Source organism: Microtus oregoni, unplaced genomic scaffold (genome assembly GCF_018167655.1).
Source record: "Microtus oregoni isolate MIOR12 unplaced genomic scaffold, Mior012 000000F_ref0000247, whole genome shotgun sequence".
NCBI lineage: Eukaryota > Metazoa > Chordata > Mammalia > Rodentia > Cricetidae > Microtus > Microtus oregoni.
This window is the reverse complement of record NW_024543059.1, coordinates 11,058,203-11,072,149: the sequence shown is the minus strand read 5'-3', so window position 1 is coordinate 11,072,149 and position 13,947 is coordinate 11,058,203. Positions and strand designations below refer to the sequence as shown.

The window sequence follows — 13,947 nt, the reverse complement described above, 5'->3', positions numbered from 1 at the left end:
AATACATCTCTGTGTGAGATAGGTGGAATATTAAAAGTTAATAATATTCCATCAGCCTATGTGTCCACAGGGGAAGTTTTCTTGCTAGGGTTCAGCATCAACTCTTATTTTATTTTTTATGATAAGCAGTGAGGAAAACATTTTTCAAACTCTATAAGGAAACAGGAATGGAAGTTTTGTTATATAAATGCCATTCAGCTGATGATGGGCCCAGACCAAAATACAGCCTGAAAATCTCCCGTGACAGAATTCTTTTGATGATTACCGCCTGCTTACTTGACTGTTTCCTAGAGATGTTCCATGTGTCTGCTCTAATACTGAGCTTTCCTTACTCAGGCACCCAGAGAGTTTCGTTCCACCAAGGAAGACAGCGAGCTGCAGGGATGTGGGGTCAGACATGGAAAAGAAAACGACCCGCTGAGCTCTTCTCACCCTGGCTCATCCACAAGGAAAGACGAGGCATGGTGGTTATGTGGGGCCCTCTAGAGTCCAGCGGGGGTCTCTTCAGGAAGTCTTCGTACTCCTACAAGCGTAGGTTACATCTGCACCTGGTTTTTAGTCCAACCTCCTTGGCCCCTTCTTCACGGTATGGACATAATACCATGAAGCTTGAAGACAAAATCGGTCGGGACTGTCCAATGTCATTTAGCCACCCATCTACTACCGCCCACCCTCAGGGACTGAATTCAAACTTCCAAGACTTCAGGGCCATAAAATACTTTCATGACTCCCTGTGTCCAGCCAAAACCTCTCCCATGCTCCTGCCCTAGTTCACCAAACACATCTCAACCTCTGCAGGATCCTTAGCGTAGACTTGGCATCTGGCATGCCTTTCTTGGGTTTCTTTCCTGAGCCATTGTCTTTCCCCTAGTTACCCCCGAGTTTCCCCCATTCTCACGCCACTGGTTCTTTCCTCCTTCATTTCCCATTCTCCCTCCCTCTTTTCATTCCTCCTTACTCACATCCTCTCTCCCTATCTGTCTCCCTCTTCCTTTTCCTTTTCTTCCTCTTCTTTCCATCTTTTTATTTCCAATAGAAAAGGAGGTAGTTTATTTAAAAACAACCAAACAAAGAAACCAAACGAGTTTGGAAATAGGCCGCGGGTGAACCGACTGAGGTTAGACCATTCTTTTCTATAGTACAGTGCCTTGCCTCAAGCCCTGCGGTCCACAGGCTGAGTTTCAACTGAGTGCCACTGAAGGGCGCTCGGCGACCTGCCCATGTCCCTTTTCCCACCCTTCCCTCTTCCGGCGCTTGTTGATTACACTCTGCTCCAGTTGAAACAGGGCGGTTTTTCCCAGCTTCCGTTTGCTTTCCTCCTTCATCCGTATGTGTCATTTATCTGCGCCCGCTTCCAGCCTGGTGAACTCCTACCCATGCTGAAACGTCAGTTCCCTGTAATCCCCTCCTGGAGGCTCTCCAGTTCGCCTGGTGTTCGTGGCTGTTAGCTAACGTGGCACGAGCTGGATAGAATTTTCATAGAGCTTCCTGTTTACCTCACTAAGCGGAGTAATTAAAGGGCTGTGCCTTCTCCCCCAAACCCCAGCATGAGAGTTCTTTATAACGCGGAGGATAATTGTGGCAGACACAGCCCTCTGACCTGCAGGGGTTTTCTTGTTCCCAGCTAATCATTCGGTATTGGGGACTGACTGCCGCACTTCCTAACCTGGTATTGAGAAATTCATAGTGAAATGTTCCACGCACCCTGAGCTACAGAAGCGCCCTTCTTCTAATGCAGTTCCACTCGAGAACACGAGATGGCACTCGTGGAGCGCGGTTAGCTTGGCCCTAGCAACACCCCCCCCCCCCCCAATAATCTCCATTTAAGTAGTTTGAGATGATAGGGAACTGCAGTTTATTGACATCTTCTGTCCCTCTCCCTAAAGTCACTTTTTGTCCTTGCGTCAAAGAAAAGCGGAGCTATCTAAGTCTGGGGGGGGGGGGGGTTATTTTTGTTTGAAAGCATGACCAAAAGCTGAAAGTCTGCTGCAAAATGCTTCTCTCTGAGCGCAGCATGGGTGGCTATTACAGTCTTGATGTCAGAGCAGCTGTGATTCCCTGCACCAGAACCTCATCGTTTAGGTCGTTTCTATACTCTTAGAGTTTACATTAATTGTTCTCAGCATTTTCTCATCTAAGGAAGTATATGGTCGCACAGAGTTAGACCATTGCTTCCAGCTTGGTTTTATAAATTCGCTGCCAGATTTGAGACAGCAGTGACCCCAAGAGACACCAAACACTGGACTCACTAACTTCCTTTGTGGAGGACAAGGAGGGCTTAAAAGGCCCAGCCTCTCCCTGAAGTTGCATAAACCCATTAAGCCATAGGTGGATGTTTGTGTTCCTATAGATAATCTCTCACCCAGTAAGTAACCCCAGTTATGAAGGCTTGAATAGAGTCATTTCTTTGATCTGCTGTTGGTGCCCAGTTTGGAGGGAATAGGTGTTTGTTCATGGCTTCCCTCAAAAAAGTGAATGCTATTTAATAAAACAAAATAAAAATCTTCTTCACAAAAAAAAGGAAACACAAAACAAAACACTGGCGTGGCATCGTATGGCTTTATAGTTCCAGCACTCGGAAGGTAGAGGCAGGTAGATCTCTGAGTTCAAGGCCAGCCTGGTCTACAAAGGGTTCTAGGAAAGCCAGGGCTATAGCCCCTTTCCCATCACTGCCTGAAACAAAGCAAACAAAACAAAAAAGGAAGGAAGGAGTGTACGTAAAACCTGGTAAGACCTGTAGTGAAGCTGTCTAGTTATTTTTCTCAGTGCTGTGCCAAAATGCTCGTTAAAAAGCAGTTTAAGTATCCTCTTGGCTATGGGAAGTAGACAAAATTGCCGGGGAGAAAATTGGGATCTTGGGGGTGGGTTGGGATGGGGGTAAGGGAGTTGGGGAGAGAAAAGTGAGAAGGGGAGGATGGGGGGAACTTGGGGAAACAGGAGGATTGGGATAAAGGAAGGTTGGATAGGGGAGCATGGAAGCACAATTCTTAGTTAAGGGAGCCACCTTAGGGTTGGCAAGAGACTTGAACCTAGAGTGGATCCCAGGAGCCCAAGGTGATGTCCCCAGTTAGTCCCTTGGGCAGCTGAGGATAGGGAACCTGAAATGACCCTATCCTATAGCAATACTGACGAATATCTTGCATATCACCATAGAACCTTCATCTGGTGATGGAGATAGAGACAGAGACCCACACTGGAGCACTGGACTGAGTTCCCAAGGTCCCAATGAGGAGCGGAAGGAGGGAGAAGATGAGCAAGGAAGTCAGGACCACGAGGGGTGCACCCACCCACTGAGACAGTGGGGCTGATCTATTGAGAGCTCACCATGGCCAGCTGGACTGTGACTGAAAAAGCATGGGATAAAACTGGACTCTCTGAACATAGCGAACAATGAGGACTGATGAGAAGCCAAGGACAATGGCACGGGTTTTGATCCTACTTCATGTTCTGGCTTTGTGGGAGCCTAGCCAGTTTGGATGTTCACCTTCCTAGACATGGACGGAGGGGGGCGGACCTTGGACTTTCCACAGGGCAGGGAACCCTGACTGCTCTTTGGACTGGAGAGGGAAGGGGAGAGGAGTGGGGGAGGGGGAGAAGGGTGGCAGGAGGGGGAGGGAAATGGGAGGCTGGGAGGAGGCGGATACTTTTTTTTCCTTTTCTCAATTAAAAAAAGCAGTTTATGGAAGGAAAGGGTTAATGTGCTCACAGAACACAGCTCATGGAGACAGGGAAGTCAGGCCAGCAGAAGCAAGAGGTCACTTAGGAGCTGTAGTCAGAAGTCAGAGCCAGCTGCTTACCAGCAGATCTGCTCAGCTTCTCTCCAGTGTGGGCTGTGTCCAAGGAACTGTGCTTGGTATACGAAGAGTCCTTTGCACAATTGAAGCCACCATCTTGGGCTCCTCCACGTCTGCCTGAGGTACCAGGTGTGACAGCATAATTCACAAGATGGAATGGGAGAGTCTGGGCCTAGGGATGTAGACTACACCATAGAGCGCTTGCCTGGTGTGCTGGAAGCCCTGGGTTTGATTGCCAGCACCATGTAAACCCGTATGGTAGTGCATGTCTGTAATCTCATCACAGAGGAGGTAGAGACAAGAGGATCAGAAGTTTGTTTGAGGTCAGTTTCAGCTGTATATTCAGTTTAAGGACAGCTTGGCTTACACTGGACCCTGACTGAAAATTAAGGAGGAGAAGGAGGGATGGGGAGACAGCAGGAAAGAGGGGTGCATGCATGGGGTGGAGATATTAGCCTTTCACCATCAACTCCTCTGCATTAAATGGCAAGGGTGGCTCCTGCAAGATTCCACAGATGGGGAATCTATGGGAGCCTCTTAGAGTCCCCAGCAAGGCAAGCATTGGAATTTTCTGTGTCCCGAATGATGTTTGTTAGTCTATATGTGGCAGCTTAAGGAGTCTGAGAATGTGAGGTAGAAAAAAGCTTCTAAAACCTGAGGTTTCAGAATAGCGCAGGTGTCGATGTTGTTACCAGGACAGAGCAGGGATATCAAAGATGACACAGGAAGGGGGTTTCCCTTGGAAGTGACACCTTACCAGACAGATGGAGGCTCACCAGTGACAATGGAGAATAAAGACTCTAAAGGCGTTTGAATTCTGAGAAGATTCTGTGTCTTTGGGGGAGTTTTAAAAAGACCTTTATGATGGAAAAATTGCGACACACTCAAAATAGAAGAGCGTGTCAGTACCTGCACTCCTCACCTCCTTCATCAATTGCCAACATTTTGACCCATTCTTCTTTTTTCTCTCACCTTTTGTATTTTTCTAGATCATTAACAAATCTGTGCTAGACTTAGAAGGCGGCAAAGCCCTTCCAGAAATCTAAAGTAAGCATCAAAGAAGTCAGACTGGGAGCTGCCCTATGCCAGTGTTCTCAGGCCACTGCACTGGGCCTTCCAGGGGCCACCAGCTCCATGTTTCTGGACTTCTCCCGCCCAAGTCACCTGTGACTTTCAAACTTTACACTCAGCAGAAAGAAGAGTGTCCTAAGAACCAGCAAGCCCCTGGAATGCTTAGAACGTGCTGACGCAGTTCACAGAGAACCGGAATCTTAGTTCAAAAGCCATCTCCGTTTTCATGAGTATATTTGATGCTGTGTCCTCTAGAAGGGGCGGGTGTGATTTTCATGAATACTGTGGATGATTCTGGAGGGAAAAGGGATTTAAGCTGCCAAGCCAGGACTAACATCCAAGGCCATAGGATGTCTTTTTCAGCATTGGGTCTTCTCTTCCCTGTGTTCCATTTGGAAGGTTCCTTGCCTTCTGGAACCCAGTCACCTTGGGATGCTAAGCCCCGCTGGCATCTCTTACAGTTCTATCCTGAAGAGGAAAGCACACAGACAAATACATATACAAAACCCTTACAGAAGTTTTGATAATGGGTGAGACCCAGTCACTGAGACTCTGCTGTGACTTTGAACTCAGGAGAGCAGAAGGTTCCCTATGGAGCCAGGTCAACTTTCCTGGTACAGCTGAAGGCAATACAGCCAGAGCCAGCTCAGAAGATTTCAGAGGCATGGGTCTGCAGGCTTTCTGGAATGAACCAGTCCCTCACCTTCTACCGGAACAATGGTGTGAGCAATAGACTGGCCATCACCTTGGTATTTCATGTGGTGAGGGCCTTTCACAACTGCTCTAAGTCTCATGACTCCGACTTTCTCTCCTTTGCCTCTTTCGTCATGCTCAAACACATCCACAACTGCCCTTATCAACTTAGTTGACAGAGGAAGCAGCCAACATGTTGAGAGGTTGTCTTCTCCAGTGGAGATGGAGAGCCAAGAACTATGTTCTATCATGTCAGTGGTGGGAATGCAAACTTGCACAACCACTCTGGAAATCAGATGGTGACTTCTCAGAAAATTGGGAATTAACCTACCTCAAGACCCACCAATACCACTCTTGGGATGCTCAATCATACTAAAAGGATGTAAACAATCTAGATGCCCTTCAACTGAAGAACAGATAAAGAAAAATGTGGTAAATTTACAGAATGGAATACTACTCAGTGGTAAACAAACAAACAAAAACAAAAAAATCAATAACATCTTGAAATTTGCATGCAAATGGATGGAACTAGAAAAAATCATCCTGAGTAAGGTAACTCAGACCCAGAAAGATGGGAGATGGTATATACTCACCAATAAGTGGATATTAGGTGTAAAGCAAAGGATAACAAGCCTATAGTCCACAATCCCAGAGAAACTAGGTCACAAGGAGAATCCTAAGAGAAACATATATGGATGCCCCTAGGAGGGGGAAACAGAAAAAAATCTCCCGAGAAAATTGGAAACATAAGGGTGGGGTGGGGGAAGAAGGGAGAGTGGAAGGGAGGAGGAGGGAAGAAGGGACCTTGAGGGAATGAGATGGGTAAGAACAGAGAGGGAAAGGAAGGAAAGAGATATCTTAATTGAGGGACTCATCATGGGGGTAGCAAGAAACCTGGTACTAGAGATATTCCCAGGAATCCACAAGGATGACCCCAGCTAAGACCCTAAGCAAAAGTGGAGAGGATGCCTGAATTGGCATCACCCTGTAGGTCATATTGATGACTATCTTAAGGTGTTACACAGAGAAATCCTGTCTCAAAAAAACAAACAACAAAGAAGTCATCATAGAACCTTCATCCAGCAACTGATGGATGTGGAGGCAGAGGTCCACAGAGGAACACTGGGCTGAGCTTCCAAATTCCAGTTGAAGAGAGGAAGGAGTAATAATAAGAGCAAAGACCATGATGGGGATACCCGCTGAAAGGCTTATTTGAGCTAATGGGAGCTCAGTGACTCCGGCCTGACAGTGGGAGAACCAGCAAGGACCAAACAAGGCCCTCTGAATGTTATGACTGTTGTATGGCTGGAGCAGGCTCTGGGGCCACTGGCAGTGAGACCACAATTTATCCCTACTGCTTGTACTGGTGTTTTGGAACTCCTTCTCTTTGGAGGGATACATTGCTTAGCCTAGATATTATGGGGAAGGCCTTTGTCCTGAGTCAAAGCAATGTGCTAGACTTCCTTAACTCCCCATGGGAACCCTTACCCTCTCTTTAGAGTAGATGGGGGTGGTAGGGAGTAAGGTGGGGGGAGCAGGAGGAAGGGGGGAGTGAGAACTGGGATTGATATGTAAAATGAGAAAAGAAAGTATTTTTTTTTTTTGGTTTTTCAAGACAGGGTTTCTCTGTGGTTTTGGAGCCTGTCCTGGAATTAGCTCTTGTAGACCAGGCTGGTCTCAAACTCACAGAGATCCGCCTGCCTCTGCCTCCCGAGTGCTGGGATTAAAGGTGTGCGCCACCACCGCCCGGCAAAATATAGTATTTTTTTAAAAAAATAAATTAATTCAGTCTATTTGGTGTTCTGTAAGTTTCTTGTATCTTCATAGGTATATCTTTATTTAGGCTGTGTACTCACTCATAAGTGGTTTTTAAATATAAAGCAAAGAAAACAAGCCCACAAATCACAATCCCAGAGAACCTAGACAACAATGAGGACCCTAAGAGAGACATAGATCTAATCTACATGGGAAGTAGAAAAAGACAAGATCTACTGAGTAAATTGGGAGCATGGGGACCATAGGAGAGGGTTGAAGGAGAGGGGAGAGGAAGGGAGGGATCAGAGAAAAACGTATAGCACAATCAAATCAATAAAAAATTAACTAAAAATAAATTCAAGATACAGATGATCTCCAACTCAGTAATTTATGGATGGCTATTTCATATTCCTTTCCTCTAATACACAAGTCAGTCGGACAAAAGATAGCAGAGAAACATTAGAATTAAATGCCATTATACATCAAATGCATCTAGCAGGTGTCTATAGAATATCCCACTCAAACATGAAGAATATATGTTCTATTAAGCAATCTATGGATAGAAGCCTGTCTCAAAGAGTCCACCGGATGGAGCACAGAACTGATACGGAGTAACTGAATTGTCTCATCTGACTAAAATATAGTAAAGCTTACAAGCAAAAGCATCTCTGGTAACTACACAAATGCCTGGAGATTAAATACCACATCATTGAATAATAAATGGGACAAAGGATAAATCAAGAAAGAAATAAAAAAAAAACACCTGCAATTAAATGAAAATGAAAACACAACAACAAAAAGCCCATGGGACACATTAAAATCTGTCCTAAGAGGGCAATTTGTAGTTGAATACACCTACTTTAAAAAAAGCCCTAAATAGCCCAAAGAAACAACTTAATGATTTAACTCAAGAATTTGGAAAAGCAGCAAATCAAGCCCAAGTGGAGTATATATTAAGACATAATAAAATCAGAATCTAACCTAATAAAACAGAAACAAAGAAATCAAAGACTCTAAGAGCTGGTATATTTTTGAAAGGATAAAACTAATTGAGAGACCTTTAGTCCAATTAACCAAAAGGCAAAAGACTCAGATTGATAGAATCTGAGATTAACAAAGAAATATTACAACAGATAAAAGTTGAGTATATTATAAAAGATAGTCAGGCAGTGGTGGCGCACACCTTTAATGCCTCCCAGCACTCAGGAGGCAGAAGCAGGTGAATTTTTGTGAGTTTGAGGCCAGCCTGGTCTACAGAGTGAGTTCCAGGATGGCCCCCAAAGCCTGAAAGGACAGAAAAATGCTGTTTGAAAAAAAAGAAACAAACAAACAAAAAACAAAACAAAAACTTTAAACTATGCTCCATTGTCTTAGGGCTTCCACTGTTGTGAACAGACACCAAGACCACACACACTTTCATAAAGGGAAACAGTTAATCATGGCTGGCTTAGAGTTTCAGAGGTTTAGTCCGTTATTGCCATGATGGGAAGAATGGCAGTGTGTGGGCAGACACAGTGCTGGAGAAGGAGCTGAGAGCTGTCCATCACAATCTGTGGGCAGCAGAAAGAGATTGTGTGTCACACTGGACATAGCTTGAGCATATGAGGCCCCAAAGCTCACCCCCACAGTGACACACTTCCTCCAACAAGGCCACACCTGCTAACAGTGCCACTCCCTATGACCAAGAATTCAAACACATGAGTTTATGGGCACCATTCCTATTCAAACCACTACATCCATTCTTTTAATATCCCAAGAAAATGGAAAAATTTTTATTCATGCGATTATATATTGTAGAATCATCTGAGCCAATAAAGCTAGACCGTGAAGAGATGAACATTTTAAAAAGACAAGTAATAAATAAGAGGTTGTAACAATAATAAAAACATTCTGACTAAGAAAAAGCCCAGTTGCAGATAGGTTCATAACAGAATTCTAACAGTCTCTTAGAGAATGCTGGAGAGATGACTTAGAGGTTAAGAACACTGGTTGCTTTTAAAAAGGTGCCTCGAGATCAAATCCCAACAAACACATGATGGCTCACAGCCATCTGTAGTGAGATCTGGCGCCCTCTTCTGGCATAAAGGAATACATACAGGCATAAATAATAAATATATATGAATAATATATATTTAACAATATGCTACATATATTATATATTAATATAAATATATACTGTATAAATAATAAATTTATATTAAAAAGATCTACAATCAATATCTTTTAATTTTTTAAAAAGCAGAAGGCATACTTTAAAACTCTTTCTACAGTATCACTTTAATATCTAAACCAGGTAAAGATACACCAAAAGAGAAACACAGGCCAATATCCCTATACAAAAATATACAAAGCCTCTCAATTAAATACTTCCAAAATGAATGAAGGCATAAATAACAAATATTATCCACCATACTAAGGATGACTTTATCATGGAGATATAGGGATAGTTAAACTTATTTAAGTTTATAAATGTAATAAACTATATAGAGGAACTTAATAAGAAAATCCCATTATCTAAAGAGATACAGAATAGACCTTTGATAAAATCCAACATACATACAAGATAAAAGTCCTAGAGAGAAAATGACTGGAGGAAGCATCCATCAACATGATAAAGACTATATATAGCAAACCTACAGATAGCATCATTCTAAATGGAGAAAAAGTTGAAGCAATCTCATTAAAACTGGGGATGACACAAGGCTGTCCGTTATCTCCACTCCCTTTTCAATACTGCACTAAAAGCTCTAGCCAGAGCAATAAAGAAAGAAAGAGAAGGAAATTAAAGGGAAACAAATTAAAAACCATGTAAAATAATCTTTACTTGCTGCTGATTTAGGTAGGAGATTTCACCAGAATGACTATGTCAAGAACTCTATCCTTAGACTCATGGAAGAATGGTAAAGCCTTTTCCCTAGGGTAAGGCCCAGAGGGATAGCAAAACCTTCCTCTGGTTCATAAGAGGGTGTTGACAGTGTGTGCAGAAATCTGCACCATTGTTTCCCCACCTCCTGGATATTTATAGCCTCACGACTGCTCTCCTACAGAGAGTACTCCTACCAAGATTATCTAAATCTATCTCCTTAATTCAGATATATATATATATATATATATATATATATATATATATCATAAACTCTGCCTACTCGATTTACCTACACACAATAACCCTGACTCCTTGTTCAACTGTGTGTAAGAAACATTCTGAACTTCCAGTGTGTTGGTCTTCTCCATCAGAGAACCCAGTCCAGTCCATGCCCAGGAGCCATACAAAGTCACAACCATACTTTCTAGAAAGTATCAACCCATTCAGCAACATGACAGGATATAAAATTAACTTATGAGAACAAGGACCCTTTACAGGATGGAGACCAGACTTGTAGACACAATGAATTCTAGGCCAGCAAAGACTTCATAGGGATACTGTATAAAAAAAATCAGTAGCCTTTCTATATGTAAGAAAAAGCATTCTGAGAAAGACATCATGGAAATACTCCCATTTTCAGAAGTCTCAAAGAAATATCTAAGAACATATTCATGAAGGAGATGAAGGAATGTCCTCAGACAGCATCCTGAGCCTATAGACAAGCTTTTCTCATTACTCTGTATCTGCATCTCTGATGTACCCACCAATTCTTTTTAAGCTTGCCTCAATTTATGACTGTTCTTGTTCTGCACAACTCCAAGAAGCTGATGGAACTCCTTGCACATCAGAACATAGAAATTGGGGTTAACCTAAATCTGTGTTCCTGGTCACTAAAAATGGTTTCCGAAGAAACATCGGTAAGCTAATGGAACACATTAAAAATAAGCAATTGGCAATCATCAAATGCTTAGAAGATAGGGAATTTTTCATTTTACTTACATCTTTGGCATGAACACCAGAACCAGATTTTGGAGATGAGCAAATGGGTCTACATGGTTTCCATTTATTCCATTCACCTCAATTAACAGGAACAAAGGAACTGAAAGCTGAAGATGGCATCTCTCTGAAAGTGTGATACATACCAACACATACATATTATTCTTGCCCTTAGTTGTGCACTTCTAGGAACAAAGAAATCACTTCCCATAAAAGGAATCCCTCCAAACATCTTAGTAAAGCATAGATTCCAAGACCTTTATAAGGTGGACAAAAGCCTGTCATTGATGGAGTGAAAGACACTGCATTCGCTGGGAAACTGTCCTATGGATTTGACTTGGCACCCCCACATGAAACGTGCCTATCAGAGTCTCTGACTCAGTTGAAGAGTTACTTTTCAGACCCTACTGGCTGAGAGTTCAGCCAAAGAGAAAGGCCAGCACGTTGACTACTGGAGTTCCAAATGAACAGGTGAGCCGGGCCTGCCCCCTAGTAATGGAAATAGCCTGTGTCCATTACAGAGATTCATCCTCCGGCATCACCTGATGGAGTGATAACAGAGGCACTGTAGCTAGTTAAAAAGTTCCAGCTATTCATTAGCCAGTAACAAAACAAAATTCCCACTAGATGCCTCTCTACAGACTCAGAATGATTTCAGCATGTCTGTAAACGAGGTTCTAGAACCATCATGAGGTAGTGTCATCATCAACCTCTGCTACCCTGGGAAACAAGCCATTCCTTAACTGTATTCCAGCAATAACTAATATATCAGATGGACACCCAGAAGTAAGGGATAATGACAGGAGTAGTCTAAACCAAGAAAAGACTTTGCAAATACTTAATTCAGTATTTCCCAAACAAGCCGATCTAGCTGTGATATAGGGAGGAGGTTCACAGGGAGTTGTCAGGGGAATATTCTGATGCTGACCTATCTCTAATGGTATTACCACCCGCAAGCTCCAGGGAGGAAATGGCAGCTGGTGAAGTTGAACAACGGCAGAAGACCCCAGTGTCAAATCCAGGACTACAGAGTAGAACTGAAGAAGTGGTTGAACCGAAAGCACAGGTGGGCTTCATAAAAAAACAAAAAGTAAATTCAGCTAGCTGTATGTCAGTGTATCCTGTGGAACCCAGAGAACCATTGAAAGAGACACAAAACAATGATTTAAAGACAGACACATTAATACTTTTTAAAGAAAATTGTGCCCCTGAGGTGGCAGAGGAAATTAACATTCCCTCAGGCTTCCCCTATTGTTCTCTAATAGAAGAAGTATCACCAGCTTCTAGTCCTGATCCCATGGCACAAACTGAAGAAACACAACCCTCTCCATGTTTAAAACGTCATGGTACACAGTCTGAGAAAAGTAGTGAGTTCTCCCAGATTAAGACAGGAGGTTTAACTGTAATAGGAAAAGGAAATTCTTTTGTTGGTCCTAAGACTTCAATGGGACAAGATTAGTTAACTGAAGTACAAGTGCATCTCTCTGCTGAAACGCCGCAGGTTCTAACCAGTGCAGACATAGAAGGCAGAGTAACTGCCCGGTGAGATATCTGAGTTCTGTGTCGAAAGTCAGCAGAATGAGAAATTATCTTTCTTAGAAAAGGTACAATGCGGGGGCTGGAGAGATGGCTCAGTGGTTAAGAGCATTGCCTGCTCTTCCAAAGGTCCTGAGTTCAATTCCCAGCAACCACATGGTGGCTCACAACCATCTGTAAAGACTTCTGGTGCCCTCTTCTGGCCTGCAGGCATACATACAGACAGAATATTGTATACATAATAAATAAATAAAATAAATATTTAAAAAAAGGTACAATGCCATGATACAGAATTAAACAGGCCCACCTCATCCCCCAAATTTGGAGGTAACTTTAAGCCTCTTGAAAAACTCATAAAATTAGGAAACTCATTGCAAGCAATTTGTATGAAAACAGAAATCTGGACACAAAACCTTTTTTGAGCCCAGTATACCCTTATGTAGTACTAGAAAAATTATTGAAAATAAGTCTTTGGCAGACACATTGGTTTCTATCACCACTGTAAGTGGAATAGTGAATACATCATTAAAACAGACTAGCTCTAAAACTGTAAGAAAAATAGCTCTGACAGCAATTGGAAAATGGAGGCTGATATTAATATGTAGTCTGGGTCTGTAAACTCTGTCTCCATTGACAAAACTGATGATGTACAGCCATACATTCACCCAGAGATCTCAAAGTATATTTCTTCCTCTGACAGTGCCCAGTGTACCTATTACACAAAGCCAGTAAGTGTAGAGCTAGGGTTTCGAACACGGGAAATACCTGTAGTTAGAATGGCCAGTGTCATCTTTGCTGGGGAGGACACCCCTGAAAACGTTCAGAGTGACACCTGCCAAGAGCTGTTTTGCCCGGGCAGCTTCGTGGTATCAGATGATGACATACTAGAAAATTTAACATTAGTACAACTGGAATTGTCAAAATCCTAAAAAAAAAAAAACTACATAAAATGGAAGATGGAAGTGGCTGCTTCACTACAGAGAAAATAAAAAAGTCAAGGAAGATGTCAGAGCAGATTCAATTGGACATAAAAGAACTTAATGCTGAAATCATATCAGAGTGTAAATATCATTGAATTGTTTCGTTATCCCAACTGTGACTCTCCATCACCAACAAAAGCTGAAATCTTGAAACGCTTGCTAAACCTGCAAATCCAACCTATTAGTGCCAGCTTTGTCGTTCCTAGCAGACAAGCCCGCGGTATCCACAGATGTCTCTGAAAATAGTGGAATGCTT

The 13,947-nt window shown here is 42.8% G+C and overlaps 1 pseudogene; it reads left to right on the top strand.

The window, feature by feature from the left end:
* Window positions 1-461: 461 nt before the first annotated feature.
* On the top strand, window positions 462-13,640 carry LOC121453686 (annotated as a pseudogene).
* Window positions 13,641-13,947: the final 307 nt, after the last annotated feature.